This window comes from Canis lupus, chromosome 9, assembly GCF_003254725.2.
Source record: "Canis lupus dingo isolate Sandy chromosome 9, ASM325472v2, whole genome shotgun sequence".
NCBI classification, from domain to species: domain Eukaryota; kingdom Metazoa; phylum Chordata; class Mammalia; order Carnivora; family Canidae; genus Canis; species Canis lupus.
This window is the reverse complement of record NC_064251.1, coordinates 57,917,134-57,937,196: the sequence shown is the minus strand read 5'-3', so window position 1 is coordinate 57,937,196 and position 20,063 is coordinate 57,917,134. Positions and strand designations below refer to the sequence as shown.

At 49.0% G+C, this 20,063-nt stretch overlaps 1 long non-coding RNA gene across 2 annotated transcripts; it reads right to left on the bottom strand.

The window, feature by feature from the left end:
• Positions 1-1,075: 1,075 nt before the first annotated feature.
• On the bottom strand, positions 1,076-18,555 carry LOC125755785 (uncharacterized). Of its 2 annotated transcripts, none has more exons than XR_007413104.1 (3): positions 18,279-18,555; positions 16,964-17,111; positions 1,076-1,212 (listed from the first exon to the last, which is right to left on the bottom strand). It is a non-coding gene; the product is annotated as an uncharacterized LOC125755785 (long non-coding RNA). The 2 variants fall into 2 exon arrangements; XR_007413103.1 differs by having other exon boundaries at positions 16,995-17,111.
• Positions 18,556-20,063: the final 1,508 nt, after the last annotated feature.

Below are 20,063 nucleotides of genomic sequence, written 5' to 3'. Positions count from 1 at the left end.
GCTGCCCTGCAGAGGAGGATGTGTGTTCTTTTTAATTAAATCTGTCTGTTATCTCAGTGTATTGTTATATGAAGGGAAGCCCATTTGTGGCGCGTGGGTTGCTGGGAAACTGCTTGCTGCACTGGACACACAGTCCCTGCAAAATCCCCCACAGGGCCACAATCGCTGACCCCTCCCCTGTCCATAATGTATCTCCAGGAAGAAGCTCTGGACAGAGCCCTCTCACACTCAGCCCTAATACGCTCCACACAGACACCTGCCACCCAGAGCTCTTGCCAAGCAGGGGAGCTCCTCACACCAGGAACTGGACAGAGCTGGGCTCTGGGGTCAGAGAAATCTGGGCTAAATCCTTGCTTGGCCACTTGTTTGCTGTGTGACTCTAGGATGGTAACTTCACTGCTTTTGGTAATAGTGATGATGGGCAGCTTGTATTTGTTGGACCATCCTGGTAGGTAGTCTACAAGCTTTATGTGCCCAATGCTGTTGACCTTACACAACACCCCAAGAAGGTGGGACTATTATCCCATTATACATATAGGGAAACGAAAACTCAGAAATTAACTACTGGGGATCACATGGCTTATATTATGGCTGAGCTAGGATTTGAATGGACCACTGACTCAGTTTCCCCACCTGGAAAATAAAGATAATAATCCTTGACTGGAAATGGGGGCATTAAATAGGACAGTGAAAGGACATGGAAGATGTTTCAATAAATGATGGCTATTTTCATTTGACCTTTGCAATTTAAGTACAGGAGTGACTATTAACCCCATTTTCCAAAGGGGAAACTGAGGCTCTAGTCCCCGTAGTCCCTTGTTGTACACACTCCCCTAACATCACCCCACACTTGGACATCCCAGCAGCTTCCTTATTAGGCTTCCTGTCCTGATCTCATGCCTTTCAATCATGTCTCCTCTGGGCACCCAGAACTGTCTCTCATTCTGCCATTAAAATAATGTATATTTAACTTTTACTTGATTATATAATAAATTCAGGATAAATACATATAAAAGAAAAGTATAAAAAGAAAAAAAATTTTTAAGATTTTATTTATTTATTCATAAGAGACAGAGAGAGAGAGGCAGAGTCACAGGCAGAGGGAGAAGCAGGCTCCATGCAGGGAGCCCGACGTGGGACTCGATCTTGGGTCTCCAGGATCATGCCCTGGGCCAAAGGCAGGTGCTAAACCGCTGAGCCATCCAGGGATCCCTAGAAAGAAAATTTAACTCACATGTAATCCCATACCATTATCTATTTGGGTTAACTTCTGTCATTTTATGATTTGCTCATTCATTCATTAATTCACTCATTCTTTAGAGAGCCCCTACTCTGTGCTAAGCCTTATGCGTGATGCTGCGGAAAAAGTGGTGAACAAGACTGACCTGGTCCCTGCAGGGGACCCCACAATGAGCTCAACATAATGGAAAGAGATTGATATCCAACAGATAAGCACATCTATAATATTGAATCTCAAGTATAAAATGTGCTGCACCACATATTTAAAGGATTATACACCATGACCAAGTGGAATTTTTTCCTGGAATGCAAGGGTGGTTTGATTAAGAATCAAATGTGTCAGGGATCCCTGGGTGGCGCAGCGGTTTGGCGCCTGCCTTTGGCCCAGGGCGCGATCCTGGAGTCCCGGGATCGAATCCCACATCGGGCTCCCGGGGCATGGAGCCTGCTTCTCCCTCTGCCTGTGTCTCTGCCTCTCTCTCTCTCTCTGTGTGTAACTATCATAAATAAATAAAAAATTAAAAAAAAAGATTTATAAAAAAAAAAAGAATCAAATGTGTCACATTAACATAATGAAGAGGGAAAAAACACACATGATCACCTCTCAGTTGACACAGAAACAGCATTCGACAAATTCAACACCCTTTCAGATTAAAAAACAACACTCAAACAACTAGGAATAGAAAGAAACTACCTCAATATAATAGAAGCCATATATGAGAAACCCACAGGAAGCATCATACTCAATGGTGCAAGATTGAAACCTTTCCCCTAAGATCAAGAACAAGGCTAGGAAGCTTGCTTTTGCCATTTCTATTCAAGATAGTACCAGGCATGCTAGCCAGAGCAATTAGACAAGAAAGAGAACTAAAAGATATCCAAACTAGAAAAGAAGAAGTAAAATTATCTCTGCTTACAGGTGATATGATCTTATATGTTGAAAACCCTGAAATTACACATATACACAGGCAAAAACACGGCTAGAATTAATAAATTCAGCAAAGTAGTAGGATACAAAGTCAACACACAAAAATCAGTCGCATTTCTGAACATCAACAATGAACAATCTAAAAAGGAAACTAAGAAAACCATCCCATTTACAAAGGCTTTCATAAAAGAATAAAATATTAGGAATTAACTGAGAAGATAAAATTTTGTACAATAAGAATTACCAAAACAATTCTGAAAAGTAATTAAAGATGACAAATAAATGGAAAGATATCCCATGTTCATGGATAGGAATAATATTTCTAAGATAGCAATACTACCCAAGACAATCTACAAACTTGGTGCAATCTCAACAACCTTTTTTAGACATAGGAAAAGTCGTCCCCCAAAACTAAAATTCATATAGAATTTCAAGAGACCTCAAATAGCCAAAACAATTCTGAAAAAGAAGAACAAAGTTGGATTCACACTTCTGGACCTCAAAATTTACTATAGATCTACACTAATCAAAACAGTGTGGTACTGACACAAAGACAGACATATATGGCCAATGGGATAGAATAGAGGGTCCAGAAATAAACCTTCATGTGTAATGGCCAAATGATTTTCAACACAAATGCCAAGACTAGTCAATGGGGAAAAGACAGTCTTTTCAACAAATGGTTTGGAGAAAACTGGGTATCTGCATGCAGAAGAATGAAGTTGGACCATATGATCCAGCAATTCCACGTCTGGGAATATAATCAAAATAATGAAAAACTAAAAGGCAAAGTGCAATAGGAGAAGGGAAAAGAAGACATAAACTTTAATGTTATTTTATACCACTTTTGAATTTTGTTCCACATGCCTTTTATAACTTTGAATTTCTTTTTTTTTTTAACAGAAACAGTCTTTTATTTATTTATTTATGATACGGAGAGAGACAGGCAGAGATACAGGCAGAAGGAGAGGGAGAAGCAGGCTCCATGCACCGGGAGCCCGACGTGGGATCCGATCCCGGGTTCCCAGGATCGCGCCCTGGGCCAAAGGCAGGCGCTAAACCGCTGCGCCACCCAGGGATCCCTAACTTTGAATTTCTTTAAAAAAAATAGATCACTTTCAAGAAATAAGTCATGTGCTTTTCCAAATATTATGGTTTAAAAATTTCTCTTTGGGACAAAGTTTTGCTATCTCTTCACCTGGAATTAAAATCCTAAAAGTCATCACTTCCAGCTATGTGAATTTAACAAGTGGCCTCAGGTTCTCTGAGCTCCACATTCTTCATCTACGCTATTCAGTTGGGAACAACCCCGTGAGAAATTAAAACAATATGTATTTACTGCCCAGCATGCAATGGGTGCTCAGATCTTCCCACCTGAACTTGACCAGGGCCCTCATGCTCAGCTCAGCCTGAGCATCCTCACTCTCTGACCACATCAGAACCACCTCGAGCCCTGGCATCAGTTGAGACTTCTCCCTCTGGGGATGACCCTGAACAGATCTGGCCCCAGGTGTGGCTAGGAAGTCCCCTCCACAGGGGACAGGAGACTGAAAATGGTGGCCTCAGGGAAGATGTCCCTCTTTGGGGCTCGAGTCCTGCAGCCCCCATCCATCCCCTGCCAGCCAGCCAATGCATCTGACGCCCATGTGTGTGCTTCTCCAGCCAGAGGTTTGGGTTCCTTGTTTTATGGCTTTTTAATCCTTACTTGGCAGAAAGGAAGTGGTGGGTCCGCCCGGCCACGCAGAGAGTGGCCAGAGGATCTGCAAACGAAAGATTCATGGACCATCAAATGGGACCTGGGCCTCTGAGGCTGCCCTAGCCCTTCACATGGAAATAAATCACCACCAGGGAAGAAAGATAAAAGGTGCCGGGATTCAGGATCCGTCTTATGAGAAGCAATGTGCAGAGGGGGACTTTTTCCCTGAACTCCTGCAGAGCTGGGCTGACGATGTCCCAGAGGCTCCTGAGACCTGATCCTCATACACCTTGCCCAGACCCAAAAGGCATGCAACCTGTGCAGTCACACACAGCCTCATACCTAGAAGGTTCCCATGCTTGGCCTAATGCTCTGCTGTTGCCACCTTGAAATTTGTACTAACTTTTGAGCAGAGGGCCCCACATTTTCGCTTTGTGCTGGGTTCTGAAAATTATATATCCAGCTGTACCTGGCCAGGAGTGGCTTTGGGCACTCACTGGCGGGTACTTATCTGGCACAGCTTACACCTCCAGAGACAAGGATGGCCCTCCTCCTCCTGGGGTAGCCTCTGAGTCTGCTAACAGGCAAGTAAAGCTCAGAGATCTTACCTCATGTTGTTTGACAGAATGACTGGGGTCTAACTGTCCTGGCTCCCCACTAGCTGTGTGACCTGGGGACTATTACTGCACTTCACTTTCCTTGTCTGCAGAATGAGGGTAGTAGTAGTAGGGCTAATGTGAGGGTCTGATGAGATGATGCATACATGGTGCCTGGCACATACTGCTTCTGTACCTAATCAACAATAGCTGTTATTATACATGATTGGGAAAAGCTTCTTTCTATTGGGTTGGGATCTGCAGGCTTGAAGATTGGTTAAGGAGAGGAGATAGAAGATGGTACATGCAACACACACACACACACACACACACACACACACACACACTATAAAGTCAAACCTGCAAACTTCACCTGGGCTCCACCCATCATGTACCTTGTTCTCTGCTGCCATCTGCTGTCATGAATCAGGCATTGCATCACCACTGGGGCTGCAGGACACCAAGTTTCATTTGTTCTTATAATAATTAGAAGATAATCTAATCATCTGACAGTTCACTGAAGGCCTGCTGTGCAGGCATGGGGACTCTGCAGTGAACAAAAGACAAAGCCCCTGCTTCTTGGAACTGGTATTTTTGTGGGAGAAATGGATAATAAGTAAGAAAACCAATACTTTGATGTCAGCTGGTGATAAGCACACTGGAAAGAGGGCGGGGAGGCAGAAGGTGGGGAACAGAGCCAGTGGGCTCTCAGTGGAGCCAGAAGGACAAAGTCCACCATCCTGGGGCAGGGGCAGGAGGGTGACAGGCTGAAAGGCAGTCAGGGAAGGGGACTTGGGGTAGGCTCTGTGGCTTGTCAGGTCCCATCGGCCTGGCTCCTCAGCCCTACCCCATTTCCTGCACAGCTCAGGGCAACTTCCTCCCTGACCAAAGCCTTAGTCTCCACATCTGGAAAATGGGGAGAATAGCACCCACTTCTCAAACTAGTGCTGTTGTGAGGATTCCGTGGGATACTGGAGGGAGAAACAAGTTGTGAATTATACTATTCTTATCCATTATAATCTTCTCCTTGTTAGCTAACACTGCTATGTACCTACTAAGGAATCTGCTAAGCTCTTGCATAAATTACCTCAATGAATCCTAAAAAAAAAAAAACAAGAGACACCTGGGTGGCTCAGTTGCTCAGGTCATGATCCCAGGATCCTGGGATTGAGTCTCGCATTGGGTACCCACAGGGAGCCTGCTTCTCCCTCTGCCTATGTCTCTGCCTCTTTGTGCATCTCTAATGAATAAATAAATCAATAAAATCTTTAAAAAAAAAAAACAACGCTGCTATGTAGGTACTGTGATTACGGACCCCTTACAACAGAGAAAATTGAAGTCCAAGAACGCCCAGCACAGTGGCAGCAGAGGGGTTTGGGAAGTGTGTTTGGAAACAAGGCCTGTCAGCAGGAGGCTGAGTGTCTGGCCCTCCTCCAGAGTGGCACCTGAACCACCCTCTGGTCTTCACCACCCTGATGAGAGACAGCAGGGGGAGAAGGAAGGGCGTCCCTCACGGCCAGCAGACCCTGGGCTCCCACCTCCACTATTCAGGGAAACGCCACCTGTGGAGCATGACTCACAACAGTGCCACCCTCCAGATGCAGGGGTGACTTCCTGGACCTGTACAATTAAGTCATTCACTCTAAGCCACCCCGTCTGACCCTGGATAAGCTGCCTGTTCTCTCCAGCCTCAGTTTTCTCATCTGTAAAGTGGGGGGGAATAAGCAGGATCACTGGCAAGCTTGGGAAGCGACAGAGTTAGGTGATGGAAATGGAGACATGCTGTGCACACAGGCCCAGCCATCACTGCTCTTTTCTAAGCAGCAACGTGAGGGACTTTTCATCCTCACAGTACTCAACTCAACCTGGTATGTTTGGAAGTTTTCAGGTTTTAGCACTGAAGGTCCAGCATCACAGGAAATCCCTCAGTTCTGGGCAAACCTGTAAGGCAAAGAATGTTTTCTACGAGTTCTGGGTGAGGAAACGGAGGCTCAGTGTAGATATGTGCTTGCTCAGCATCCCACAGCCAGGAGGGGGCCCGGGTCTGTGCACTTCAGAGCTTTCCTCTGGCTAAGGCACCTGGCTGGTCCCTGTGGAAAGTGGAAGCCATGGAAGGTTCAAGCTGTGGCAGGCTCATGCCCAGGAGCTCACTGGCCACCCAGGCAGGCCTGTACTGTGCAGCCACAGAGGAGTCAGCCAGTGATACACTTCAGAGAAGGACAATCTGAATGAACAGCAAAACACCCTGTTACACTCCCTTTCTTGTTTAGGTTTCAACTTTGAAAACACAAATGCCTCAAATAAGTTCAACATGGGCTGGAGGCCCAAGAGACTCAGGCCCCAATTGCTTCCAAATGGAGCAGTAGACCTCACCTCCCAGAACCTGTGATCGATGTACATATGGCTTCAGATGTCTGAGTGTCCCTAGCAGAGCAGGATGGGCCGGGCCATGAGGTGGGAAGGGTAGGCTCAGACTCACAGTTGACAGACCAGGGGCAAACCCCAGCCCTGACCTCCTACTGTCAGCTACCACTCACTGAGTGATCACTGAGTAAGCCCACAGACATCACTGGATTCTCACTGTGGCTTGGTGAGGTAAGACCAAGTATCCCCATTCTACATATGGATAAACTATGGCTGAGAGTCCACACGACTGGTCCCAGGTCACACCCAGTGGTAAGTTCCTGAGCCAGGGTCCTACAGCCTGGAAGCCCCACTGTTGGCCTGCATATCCTACCTCGTGCATACCCGAGGTGTGACCTGGGTGGGTCTCTGCCCTCTGTGTCTTGGTTGCTCATCTGGAAGGTGGGAGCAAGAGTCCACACCGCCAAGTTTGTTGACAAGACTCAAAGAGACTGAGGTTGGAAAGCACTCAGGGATGGGGTCAAGGTGAAGGCATCACTGGTATCTGGGGACAGTTACCTGCACATTCAAGTACACGATTTTCTCCCACATTTTTGCTGCCACTGTGGCATGTGAGAGCAAGGAGGGCTATTCACTGAGCACATACTACACGCTGGGTCCTGCTGCATCATGTTTTGTGCACATTAACTCATGTAATTCTCACAACACCCCCAAGATAGGCACCCTCATCACCCTCCTCGGCAATTTACAGGTGCAGGAATTGAGGCCCGAAGAAAAGGAACTTACGAGCCAGCAATCACTCAGTGACTACGTGGCGGGCCTGGGATCTGAATTCAGGCAGGCTGGGCGGTTTGATTTCATAGGATAGAGACTTCTGGAGGCAGCAGGGGCCCCCGGGGACAGGGGCAGGATGCTGGAAGCCTCTGCCGGGGCATCTGGGGCACAGTGGACACTCAGGTCGGCCCCCAGGAGGGTGAGGCTAACCCCCTTCTGTTTTCCCTGTAAAGTGGGTGGTGAGGCCCCAGAGGAAAAGAAACTAGGGTGCAGGGATGGAGGGTGCGGGGGCACCCAGAGTGGGAAGGAGCCGAGCTACGTCAAGCTGTCAGGACAACCTCACTGAGGGGCAGCCTAGACCAAGGAAGCACTGGGGATGGGGTGCCTGCTTACCAAGCCTCAGTTTCGCCATCTGTAAAGAATGCGGGTGGAGTCCCTGACCTAGAGGAGGTCACAGACTGGAGACAGAACCCTAGGTGAAGGCTAGGCTGGGCAAGTTCAAGGACAGAGGGGGCCCTGGGGACCCAGCCTTCAGGGAGCTCGAGCGGTTGACCTGGGAGTGTGAGGGCCTGAGGGCTGGGTGGGGGCCAGGGGAGAGAAGGAGGGCCCAGACAGGGGCCTGGGGCTGAGGTTCAGGGCGTGCAGGAGGCAGCAGGCAGGGTCCTCACTCACAACTCTGAAATCTCCCCTGGACAGGCAGGGAAGGGCTGGATCCGGAGCCGGGAGGACAGGACAGGCCAGGCCAGCACGGAGGCAGTGGTCAGCGGGCAGGGGCGGGGGAGGGGCCACAGATGGGAAGCAGGTGGGGGGTGGGGGAGGCAGGAGACAGATGAGGCCTGGACAAGGAGGAAACAGAGAACAAGATGAGAGATAAGATTTCAAAGGCGCGTCAGACGGTGGCAGCCGCAGAGGAGCAGCTCCTGGACAGGGTAAGGCAGGGGTGGGGGGGGTGGTTAGGGCTGAGAGACCTGAGGAGGGGAGGGTGCAGGGGGCCGGGAACAGCTCTAGACTCGGTGTCCCCTGGGACTGCCCCACTACATCTCCTGTCCTGCCTTGCCGTCCCCAGCCATAGTCTACTGTGTCCCTGATTCTGTCCGGTTGAGAATTGTGCCCACTGTTCAGGGGTAGGCCTGGTTACCGCCCCCTGCATCCTCAGCCACCGTGTGGTCTCAGCCTCTCCCCGGCTGTGCCCCTGTGGCACCGCCCTAGTCTGCCCATGCCCGGGGACGGCACTCTTGCTCCGAGCAGTCAGTATCCCCATGGAAGGGCCTGAATGTACCTTCGCCCCCACCCTAGCCTGTTATTCACATCTCATCCTAGGTGGCCTGCGGATGGCTATGGGGACATGGGGCATGCAGATCCTGCAGTAGCTCCTGACCTGCAGACATCAGCCCAAAGCCCCTGCTTCCCCCTCCACCCCTCTGCACCACAGGTGTTAGCACCTTGTGTCCCGGGTTGACAGCCAGCTCTACCTCATACTTGCTGGGAGCCCTTGGACAAGTTGTCCAGTTCATAGGAACTCAAGTGTGGAGAGATTGATGGCACTACCTGCATCCCAGGGTTGGTGTTAGGAGCCAGTGAAGAAATGGCACATGATAGGGCTTTGTTGAATTGTTATATGACCCCCTCCTCACAACCCTACAATCTCTGTGGCCCTACTAGAAGTAATGGGGTACAAAGAACCCAACTGGAGGGTAAGACCCTGGGGTATCCAGTGGCATCAGGCAGTTGGAACCCAGAGTGGTTGGCCTGGGTTGAATGACAAGTGTAACTGTCCCACTGGTGCCAATTTTTTAGCCAACCAGTGCCAAATCCCTGAATGGGTACCGGCTGGAGAGAGACCCACATCAAGGGCCACTCTGGACTCTTGGTAACCATGACAATGATGCAGGGAGTGAGCCCAGTGTATGGAGCTGGTGAGGACCTAAATCTTAGCCAATGAATCCAATGTGGGTCAGGAGTTTCACTTGTGTGTTATGACAAGCAAATCCAGCTTGTGCCCCAACAAGCACAGCCCAAGCCGTGCATGCAGAGGGATGCAGGCCTTCAGGAAGCATGTACCTGGCCCTGTAATGCAGCAGGCATTATTCTAGGGATGCAGCAGGGAGCAATTCTGACCCATATCCCTGTCCTCGTGGCACTCAGGTTCTAATAAGGCGAAGACAGGCACTAGACAAAATTAATAAGCAAAGAATACAGTAGGTTAGATGGTGCTGAGTGCTCCAGGAGAAGGAGGTGAGGAGTGCTGGGGTGGGGAGCAGGGTGCATTACAAAGAGGTCACAAGCATGGAGGCCAGTTAGGAGGCCACTGCTGTCATTTGAGCAGACAGTGATAGTGCCCTGGACCAGATACATGTGAAGGGGTCAGGGCGTGGGAGATATGCTCAGAGTCAGGATATACTTGGGATTGCTGAGAAGGTTTCCCAATGGAGTAGAGTGTGGAGTGAGAGAAAAAAGCAAGGTCTTTGGCCTGAGCAAGTAGCTGGAAGGACTGCCCTTTACAGAGATGGGACCCGGTGGGGTGGGGGTTCCATGTTGATCTTGAACTTCTGCACAGAGGAGCAGGTGGGTGAGGTGGACGGCAGGCCTGTGCGGTGGGTGGCAGTTTGCAGTGTTTGCAGAAATACCACTCTGTGCGGGTGGGCAGCATGGGCAGCACATCACAGCAGAGGGGATGGAGCACAGGTGGACAGAGAGCAGCTCCTGGCACAGCAGGTTTAGGATGTGACCACCCAGAGGGGCAAGAGAGAAGAGTGCAGAGGAGTGCAGAGCAGGCGCTGAGCTGGGTGGGTAGAGCCAACAGGGCAGGTGTGAGGGTGGGGAAGGTGGCCTCAGCATGCTCCTTTGAGAGTCCTAGGACACATCAGGCCAGCAAGGATGGTCTTCCACAGCCTCTGACATCAGGGCAAATGGAGCAATGTGCAGAACCTAGAGTCAGGCCAAATTTGAACCCAGCCCCTCTACTTCCCAGCAGGCAACCCTGGGCAACTCGGTCTGAGACCTCTACAGTATAGTGAGACCTCAGGGATAGCGCACTGGGAGCTCTCAAGCCTCTGCTTTCTGTGCGTTAGAGCAAACCCAATTCACTTTTGTAAATAACTTTATCTTGGTTAGTGTTTAGCAGATTACTTGCCAGGTATTCTGCTAAACACTCTATGGATTATCTTGTTTAATCTTTATCCTAATCTTAACCATAACCCTCTGTCATTTAAATGCTAATCACTGAATAGCAGTCAGGGCCTGCCTGGCTATAAGCCATGGGACTTCTATTCAACCCTCTGAGGTAGAATGGCCATGAAAAGGGCACACTGTGGACACAGGTACAGCCCCTGGCTGCATGAGGTTAGGAGCTATAGCACAGGATGTGGAAAACTACTCAGCAATGAAGAGTAAGGAGCTACAGATAAGGACAATTATTTGGATGAGTCTCCAGGGAATTGTGTGGAGTGAAAAAAGCTAGTCCCACAAAGTCACATATCGATTCCATTTATATATTTGAAATGACAACATTTTAGAAATGAAAAATAGATTAGTGGTTGCCGGGGGTTAAAATGGGAGGGGTAGGTGGGAGAGGACATGGTTATAAAAGGGCAAATACCAGGAGGGTCCTGTCACAAGGAACTGTCCAGCAAGTTGACTATGGTAGTAGGTGTATGTGTATGTGATAAAATTGCACAAAACTAGACACACACACACACACACACACACACACACATACACACAAATGAGCACAAGTAAAATAGGGGAATCCCATCAATATCAATTTCCTGATGGGGATATGTTACCATTGGAATAAAACTGGATACAGGGCATAGATAAATTATTATTTCTTACAACTGTATCTGAATCTACATTTATCTCATTAAAAATGTTTAATTAAAAAAAAATGCCTGGGGTGCCTGAGTGGCTCAGTCAGTTAAGTGTCTTGCCTTTGGTCCTGGGATCAAACCCTGCATGGGGCTCCTTGCTCAGTAGGGAGTCTGCTTCTTCCTCTTGCTATGCCCCTCCCCCTGCTTGTGTGCACTCGTGTGCTCACACTGTCTCAAATAAATAAAATCTTTAAATAAAAATTTTAAAAAACCCAGATGTCCACCAAAGACATAGCGCCCTGGCCATTTATTCCTAGGCCAGTCATCGCCAATGGGCCAGTGCCCATGAAGACTCTTCAAGCTTATGATAAGAGAAACAGATTATCTGAATACACAAAATAAAGTACACTTCTAATGTCTAGAGTTAGGTTGTCCAACAGGAGCCACTAGCCACATGTAGCCACTGAGAACTTGAAATATGGCCAGTACCTATTGACATGTCCTGCTAGACACATCACATTACATACCAGATTTCAAGCACATAATATGAATGAAAGAATATAAATTGTCTCATTAATATTTTATATTGACTACATATTGAAGTGGCATTTTTATATACTAAATTAAGTAATATATTTTATTAAAATGACTTTCATCTGTTTCTTTTTTAAGGGACTCCTAGAAAACTCTAAAGCACATGTGTTTTATGCATTTCTATTGGACAGCACTGCTGGAGAGCAACCAGAATTATCTGCAAGTATCATCAAATCATGAAGATTCTGACCGGAGCTCACCCCCTGGCTTATGTCATTGGATGTTTTTTCTGACTTCCCCAAGAAGCACTTCGTATTGGCTGTATCTCTGCAGGACCCAGAATTGGTTCTGCGTGGTATCAGAAACCAGAGAGCCTCACAAGGCTTGGCCCCAGGTCTCCACAAAGGTCAAGACGCAACCAGTAGGAGCCACAGACTCATGTTCTGTCTGATGTAACACACTTCCAATGGTGACCACTGCATAGTGTAGAGAATCACTATGTTATATGCCCAAAAATAACCTAACATTGTGTGTCACCTGTACTCCAATAATTAAAAAATAAAAGATAAAATACTCTACCTTTCTGAAACTTGTGGCTAATAAAAAAAAAGAAAAGAACACTTTTATTTCTTTCTTTACTAAAAGAAAAAAAAAACCCTATAAGCATATGTTCTTTCTAGGTTTCGTCACAGGGGACCTAGGGGGTCAGGCACAAAGGTCATTCTCACCTTGGGTCCCAGGACAAATGTCACCTCCTCAGAGAGGAGGGTGTCTGTATGGACACACACACACACACACACACACACACACAAATGAGCACAAGTAAAATAGGGGAATCACATCAATGTCAATTTCCTGATGGGGATATGCTACCATCGGAGTAAAACCGGGTGTCTGTATGGACACCCTTAAGCACTCTGCTGCCTTGATTCCAGCCAGACACAGGGGTGATGGGACAATGCCTCCCTTGGACTGGACCATGATTAGCTCATTTCCAGCATTAGGGCTTCTCCCTACATACTACACAGTGGAAACCCCCTTGGAACTCATGCATTTGCAACCCAAATGTGCAGGAAGAGATAACCACTGAGAGGGATAACCACTGAGTAGTGAGTGGAGTAAGCCTTTGACCACAAGAGGACTAATCCAGGGGGCAGACACCTGTCCTACAAGACTGAGCACACACTGTCCCTTGATGGCAGTGGCCAACTTGATGACACATCTTCATGCTGGCTCTCTCTCCTCCCTGATTCACTCTGCGTCCCTTATTCCCATAAAGTACTTATGCTGCAGCTTTGTCTCAGGCCCTACTTTCTTGGGGAGCCCAGGCCAGGACAGAGACCCCATCCCGATCCTGGCTGCTTGGTCCAGAGTGGCCCTCCCAGCCCCAGCCCCCGAGTTCCCCCAACTCAGCACTTGCATCCTCTTTTTACAGCATCTTCTATGCTTCTATGATCATGCTCAGGTTCCATGTGCATTCCATCCCCAACACCTAAAACTGGGCCTAGTACATACTTGGTGCTCAGAAAATGTTTGTCACTTGAGGCCCTGCCCAAGCCTGACTGTTCCTCTCAGAGCAGGAGTCTGGGAAATTCAGACTGTTTGTCAGCTGGCACCAGGTACGCTTAGCATAGAACATTGAGTAAGCTCTTAGGCCTTTATTCTGGGGAGAAAAGATGCTACCCTTCTTAAAAATAAGATTTTACTGGGTGCCTGGGTGGTCCAATCGTTTAAGTGTCTGCCTTCAGCTCAGGTTATGATCCCAGGGTCCTGGGATGGAGACCATGTCGGGCTCCCTGCTCGGCGGAGATCTGCTGCTCCCTCTCCCTCTACAGCTCCCCCTGCTTGTGCTCTCTCTCTCTTTCTCTCTCTCTCTCATCAAATAAATAAAATATTTTTTTAATAAATTTATTTATTTTTATTTTTATTTATTTACGATAGTCACAGAGAGAGAGAGAGAGGCAGAGACATAGGCAGAGGGCGAAGCAGGCTCCATGCACCGGGAGCCCAACGTGGGATTCGATCCCGGTCTCCAGGATCGCGCCCTGGGCCAAAGGCAGGAGCTAAACCGCTGCGCCACCCAGGGATCCCAAATAAATAAAATATTAAGAACAAATCAAAGGTTTTACTTTTTGGATCCACCCAGACAGGTGCCTTGCTCTTGAAGGTCAACAAAGAAGCAAGTATTAAAATCCATCGGTCAGCACTCAGACCAATTCTGGGTACAGTTAATCCCCCCTGGAGCCTTGATTGTCAGGAGCTTCTGAACCCCGGGGTCATTAGGAAGGATCACCAGGCCTCAGGGAGCAGCCTGGGGGAGTTGACAACAGGGGCTTTCTTTTGCAAAGCGCCAAAGGTAAGCGTCCCAGGTGCTGAGCTGCTGTGATCTCCTTCACCAGCCTCACAGCATGGGTTCCTCAGGGGTTGGAGAGGGAAACAAATAAGATGCCACAGGCAGGGGCGCCTGTCGCATCCTTTGTCATCATCATCATCTCCACTGTCCCTTCCCCTTATGATCCTGAACCTGTCACACCTAAGGGGCAAGCCTTGTCCTCTCACACAGACCACATCTGCCCCAAAAGGAGTAAATCCATAGCAGTGTCTCTCTACAGAGGGCAATGTCACACCCCCACCCAGGGTGCAGGTGGCATTATCCAGAGGAATTTTTGGTGATTGCAACTGCGGGAAGTTCTATGGGTTTCTAATGCTAGAGGCCAAGGATGCTTCATCCTTCAATGCATAGGACAGCTCCTCACAATAAAGAATTAATCAGAACAGTAGTAGATGAATGGATAAAGAAGATGTGGTGCATATATGCAATGGAATATTACTCAGCCATAAAAAATGAAATCTTGCCATTTATAATGTCATAGATGGAACTAGAGGGTATTATGATAAGTGAAATAAGTCAATCAGAGAAAGACAATTATATTATGTCACTACATGTGGAATTTAAGAAACAAAACAAAGGAGCGTAGGGGAGGGAGGGAAATATAAAACAAGACAAAATCAGAGAGGGAGACACACCATAAGAGACTCTTAATCATAGGAAACAAACTGAGGGTTGCTGGAAGGGAGGGGGCGGGGGAGGGGGTAACTGGGTGATACATTAAGGAGGGCACATGAGGTCATGAGCACTGGGAGTTTATATAAGACTGATGTGGGACGCCTGGGTGGCTTAGCAGTTGGGTGCCTGCCTTCAGCCCAGGGCATGATCCTGGAGTCCCGGGATCGAGTCCCACGTTGGGCTCCCCACATGGAGCCTGCTTCTCCCTCTGCCTGTGTCTCTGCCTCTTTCTCTCTGTGTGTGTCTCTCATGAATAAATAAATAAAATCTTAAAAAAAACAGACTAATGAATCACTGACATCTACCTCTGAAACCAATAATATGCTACATGTTAATTAATTGATTTTAAGTTAAAAAATAAATTAATTTTAAAAACATTTTTAAGGAATTAATCAGTCCCAAATCTCAATGAAGCCACAGTTGAGAAGCCCTGAGTTAGAGGATGTGGAGTATGTGTGGAATGTGTCCTCAGCTCCCTGCTGCACAGGGCATAATGGTGGCAGGACTCCAGTAGTCCTGGGTTTGAAGCTCGGACCCCCTTAGAGTGGCTGTGTACCCCGGAGCAAGTGAGGCGCCCCCTCTGAACCTCAGCTGTCTCAACCAAAAATGAAGAGGACACCGACCACTTAAGTGCTCTCGGGAGAACTAAATGAGGTAATGTACCAAAAGGGTATAACGGGGCGCCTGGCGGGCTCAGTGGTTGAGCATCAGCCTTTGGCTCAGGTCATGATCCCGGGGTCCTGGGATAGAGCCCCACATCAGGCTCCCCACATGGAGCCTGCTTCTCCCTCTGCTTGTGTCTGTGCCTCTCTTTCTGTGTCTCTCATGAATAAATAAATAAAATCTCTATTTTTAAAAAAAGGTTTAACTGTGTTCTTCACAAAGAGAGCTCAAGGAGTGGGGGCTGTACTACTGGGTTAATAGTACCCCCGAATTCATGTTCAGCAGGAATCTCAGCCTGTGACTTTATTTGGAACTAGTCTCTGCAGATGTAATTAGTTAAGCTAAGATGAGGACACACTGGATTATGGTGGGCCCTGAATCCAATGACTGGAGTCTTTGTAAGAAAGGAGAGGGACACAGACCCAAACGAGACACACAGAGGGAGAAGGCCATGTGCGGACAGGGGCAAAGATCAGAGTGGCGCAGCTACAAGCCCACAAGCACCCAGAACTGCTGGCAGAACCAACAAGAGAGGCAGGAAACAGATCCCTGGCGGCCTTAGGAGAAACCAATCCTGGGGCACCTGGCTGGCCCAGGTGGAGAGATGTGTGACCCTTGATCTTGGGGTTGTGGGTTTGAGCCCCATGTTGGGCCTAGAGATTACTTAAAAATACATAAATAAATTTAAATAAATAAATAAATAAATAAATAAATAAATAAATAAATAAATAAAAGAAGAAGGAACCAGTCTTGGCAACATCTTGATTTCAGACCCTTGGTTTCCAAGTACTATGAGAGAATAAATCTCTACTCTTTTAAGCCACCTAGTCGGTGGTAGTGTCCCACGGCAGCTGTGGCATGCTAACCTGGAGTGGTGGCCACACTGTGGCTGTCATCTGTAGCACACTGAGGAGATGTACCCAGAGAACGAGGTCTCCAGGATGCTAAGAGTCCCTGCACGCATTTGCCCTCCAGCACGCTGCACACAGCTCAAATACCCAGGACGTGTCTGGAGTTCAGGGGCTTTCTTCACGCATCGGGAAGAATGTCTATGTCTCCAGGTGCCCAGTTAAAGTGCACAGACTGTGAAGCCCAAAGAGGATCTCTCGAGCCTCTGGGATTTACCTACGGCATGCTGCATGCACCATCAGCGTTATCGGTGTGCCCCACCCCCAGGGTGTGTCCAGGGTGGCATGGTGAGTGTACCACCCAGCTCCCCACCGCATGTATCTGAAAAAGGCAAACAAATGTGGAAGGACCCAGCCACGGCACACAGAAGCCTCTACCACATACGTGTATGGTGAGAACGGCAGGTGTGACCCACCGACTGCATCCCTGGATGGAGTTTACAGCGTGAGGCGAATCTACGCCACCCTGGTGCATCCACAGCAGGCCGGGGAGGATGCTTCCCTGCAGAGATGGCTCCGACGACATGGAGCAGCTATGGCACATGGAAAGCAGAGAAGGAGGAAAATCCATTTGGGGCCAAGAGCTCTGTCTGAACTTTGTCCTTTTCTCAAGCAAAAGAAAATATTATTTCACCCTCTAAAGAACCACACATAATAACAGGCGAAATGTCAAGACCAATGTTGATATAAACCCCCAAGGAAAACAAACATCTCCGTACCTTCTCTGCGGCCTCCCCACCTCACCCTGCTCAGCTAGTTTAAACAGATCTAGCAGTGGGCAGAGGGGAGGCGGGGGGAGTGGGCAAAGTCTGCCTGGCTGGGAGAACTATGAAGGAAGCTGAGCCTCACCAGGACCAGAAGCAGAGCCTGGCCTGCTTTCAAATCCCAGCATCCATCACTGCCTGTGTGACCTTGGGCAAACAGCCTGACCTCTCTGAACCTGAGCTTCCTCATTGGCAAAGGAAAGGACAGCAGTATGGAATAATTCAGGTAGAGCACTTGAGTACAGTGCCTGGGACATGTAGGAAGTAAAAGTAGCTACCGTTGCTGATCACTACCCTCTGTCAAGCCAGGTCTCCCCGGGAGAGGAATGGGGGCCCCAAGACTGCACGACTGTGTGAAAGAACATTCTCCCGAGCATCCACTAGGTGTTGGCACTAGTCTAGCTAGCTACCTTATTAGAATCAGTGCAGTCCGGAGGCAGTTACAATCCACCAGCTGCAAGAGAGGAGACAGGTTTAGAGAGATAAAGAGACTTGCCCAAGGTCATAAAGCTGGGAAGAGGAGCTGAAATTTAAAACCAGGTCTGTCTGACTCCAAGAGGGATGACCCCTGAACTCACCCACGAAACTGGGGCCCCATTTCCAGTCCAAGACTCTGTGGCACTCTCTGGACCCCAGATTATATCACCAAAGAGACCCAAGTTTGGTTCCAGCTTGAAGCCCCCAGTACTGGCCCTCCCAGCTGGTCCTCCAAACTTCCAGTCCAGCTTCCTTTTTGTTTTTTTATTTTCTGAATTGGGGAGAACCCAGCAAATACTGTCAAGCTCCTTCTCTGTGCCAGACCATCAGCTGAGCCCTAGAGACTCAGAATTAAATCCTCCCTGAATCCAGCACTCAAGTCATTCCCAAATCCAGCGGAAGCGTGGGGTTGGGGGAGATAAACAGATACAACAAGACTCTTAAGATATAAATACTCACTTTCATTGGTGCCTGTATAGGCTCCAGTAGGACTGAGAGAGGGGCACCTGCATGTCCTCCGGGGGAATCCAAGGGAGGTAGCACTCGGCATAGGAAAGAAAGACTCAGCTATGAAGAGTAGTTTGCCTGGAAGACCAGAGAGGAAATGTGTTTGAATTAGAAGGAACAGGTATTACAAGGGCATGGAGGCAGGAGAGCCTCAAGTGATGGGGGTCTCCATGTAGTTCCTGTGGATATCAAGCGTGTGAGATTGGCAAGAGAGGGTAGTGAACTGATCTGAGATTCCCTGGTGAGAATGTAGGATGGAGAGGCTGGCAGGGGCCACATCATAATGGGTTCTATTGAGGTAAATTTTACTGTGAGAGCAATAGGGAGCCACTGAAGGCATATAACCAGATCACATTTGCATTTGGGAAAGATCCTCCTGTGTGCAGTGGGGAGAAGAGTTCAGAGGGGAAGGCTGGAGACGGGAGGAGGCAAGAGACTATGGCAGCTGAACAGGGGCAGTGCTTGGGGGATGCTGAGGAGAGGGGATGTGTGTAAGGTAGATCCACAGGACTGGGTGCCCAATATGGAACCTGAGGAGTAGAAAATAAAGGAGAAGAGGGAGAAGTCTACAAAATGTCCCGCTTCCACCTTCTGGTAAGCAGACAGACGAGGGCTCATGAGGAGTTCCAATGGGGACGCACCCAGTCTGAGGGGCAAAGGGGGTGTCCCAGTGAGGACACCAGGACACCAGCAGGCAGTCGGCTATGGCCTTCTGGAGGGAAGCCAGGGCTGGGGTGCAGGTCACTGGGGCTGACACTTCCCAGGGAGGATGGGGCAGTGCAGGGAATGTTGTGGGCCTGATGTGGAACTCTAGAGCATGCCAGTATTTAAGACACAGAGCAAAGGAAGAAGTGTCAAAAAGTAGCTAGAGAAGGAGCAGCTGGAAGGTGGTGAGCCAGAGAAGAGATGTGAGGTGAAGGCCTGACAAACGGGACCGATGAGCCTACATGGAGGCCATCCATGTGTCACTGCAGAGGAGAGGTAGGACAGGGGACAGAAGGCCAAGAGCTGAAGGCTGAGTGTGCGTGGGTGAGGAGGCCAGCAAGGACGGGGCTACAGGCTGGCTTTTTATTATTTAAGATTTTATTTATTGATTGATGAAAGACAGAGAGAGACAGAGACATTGACAGAGGGAGAAGCAGGCTCCCTGCAGGGGGCCCGATGCAGGACTCAAGCCCAAGACCCTGGGGATCATGACCTGAGCAGAAAGCAGATGCTCAACCCCTGAGCCACCCAGGTGTCCCCATGCTGGTCTTTTAAAAGCTTGGCAGGAAATGGGAACAGAGATAGAAGTTGGTGTCTAGCAGGAGGCTTAAGGTCAGGGAGGGTTTTTATTTCAAAACGGGACACTTGAGGCCCTGCTGCTGATTCAGAAGTTCAAGTCCCAGGAGCTGGTGGGTTGCTGGAGGCAAGGAGGTCCCTCAGAGGACGCTGCCGAGTGAGCAGGCGGAGGTCTGGGCCCAGGGGTGGGGTGGGGCTTCTGCCCTGAGACAGGGACAGAAGTGATGAGCGGGGGGTCAGCCCAGGGAGGGCGGTGGGGGGAGAGGCAGCGTGGCAGGAGATGGGGCGATGTCAGCCGGGCAGGGGGCTCTTCCAGGGTAGGCTGAGGGATCCAGTGGTGCCGAGGTGGAGGGGAAGAGGCTCGGGATTCAGACTGACCCAGGTTTGCATCCCAGCCCCAGCACTCGCCAGCTGTGTGACCCTGCAGTCCCCCCACGTGGCCGTGCCCTCCCGGCC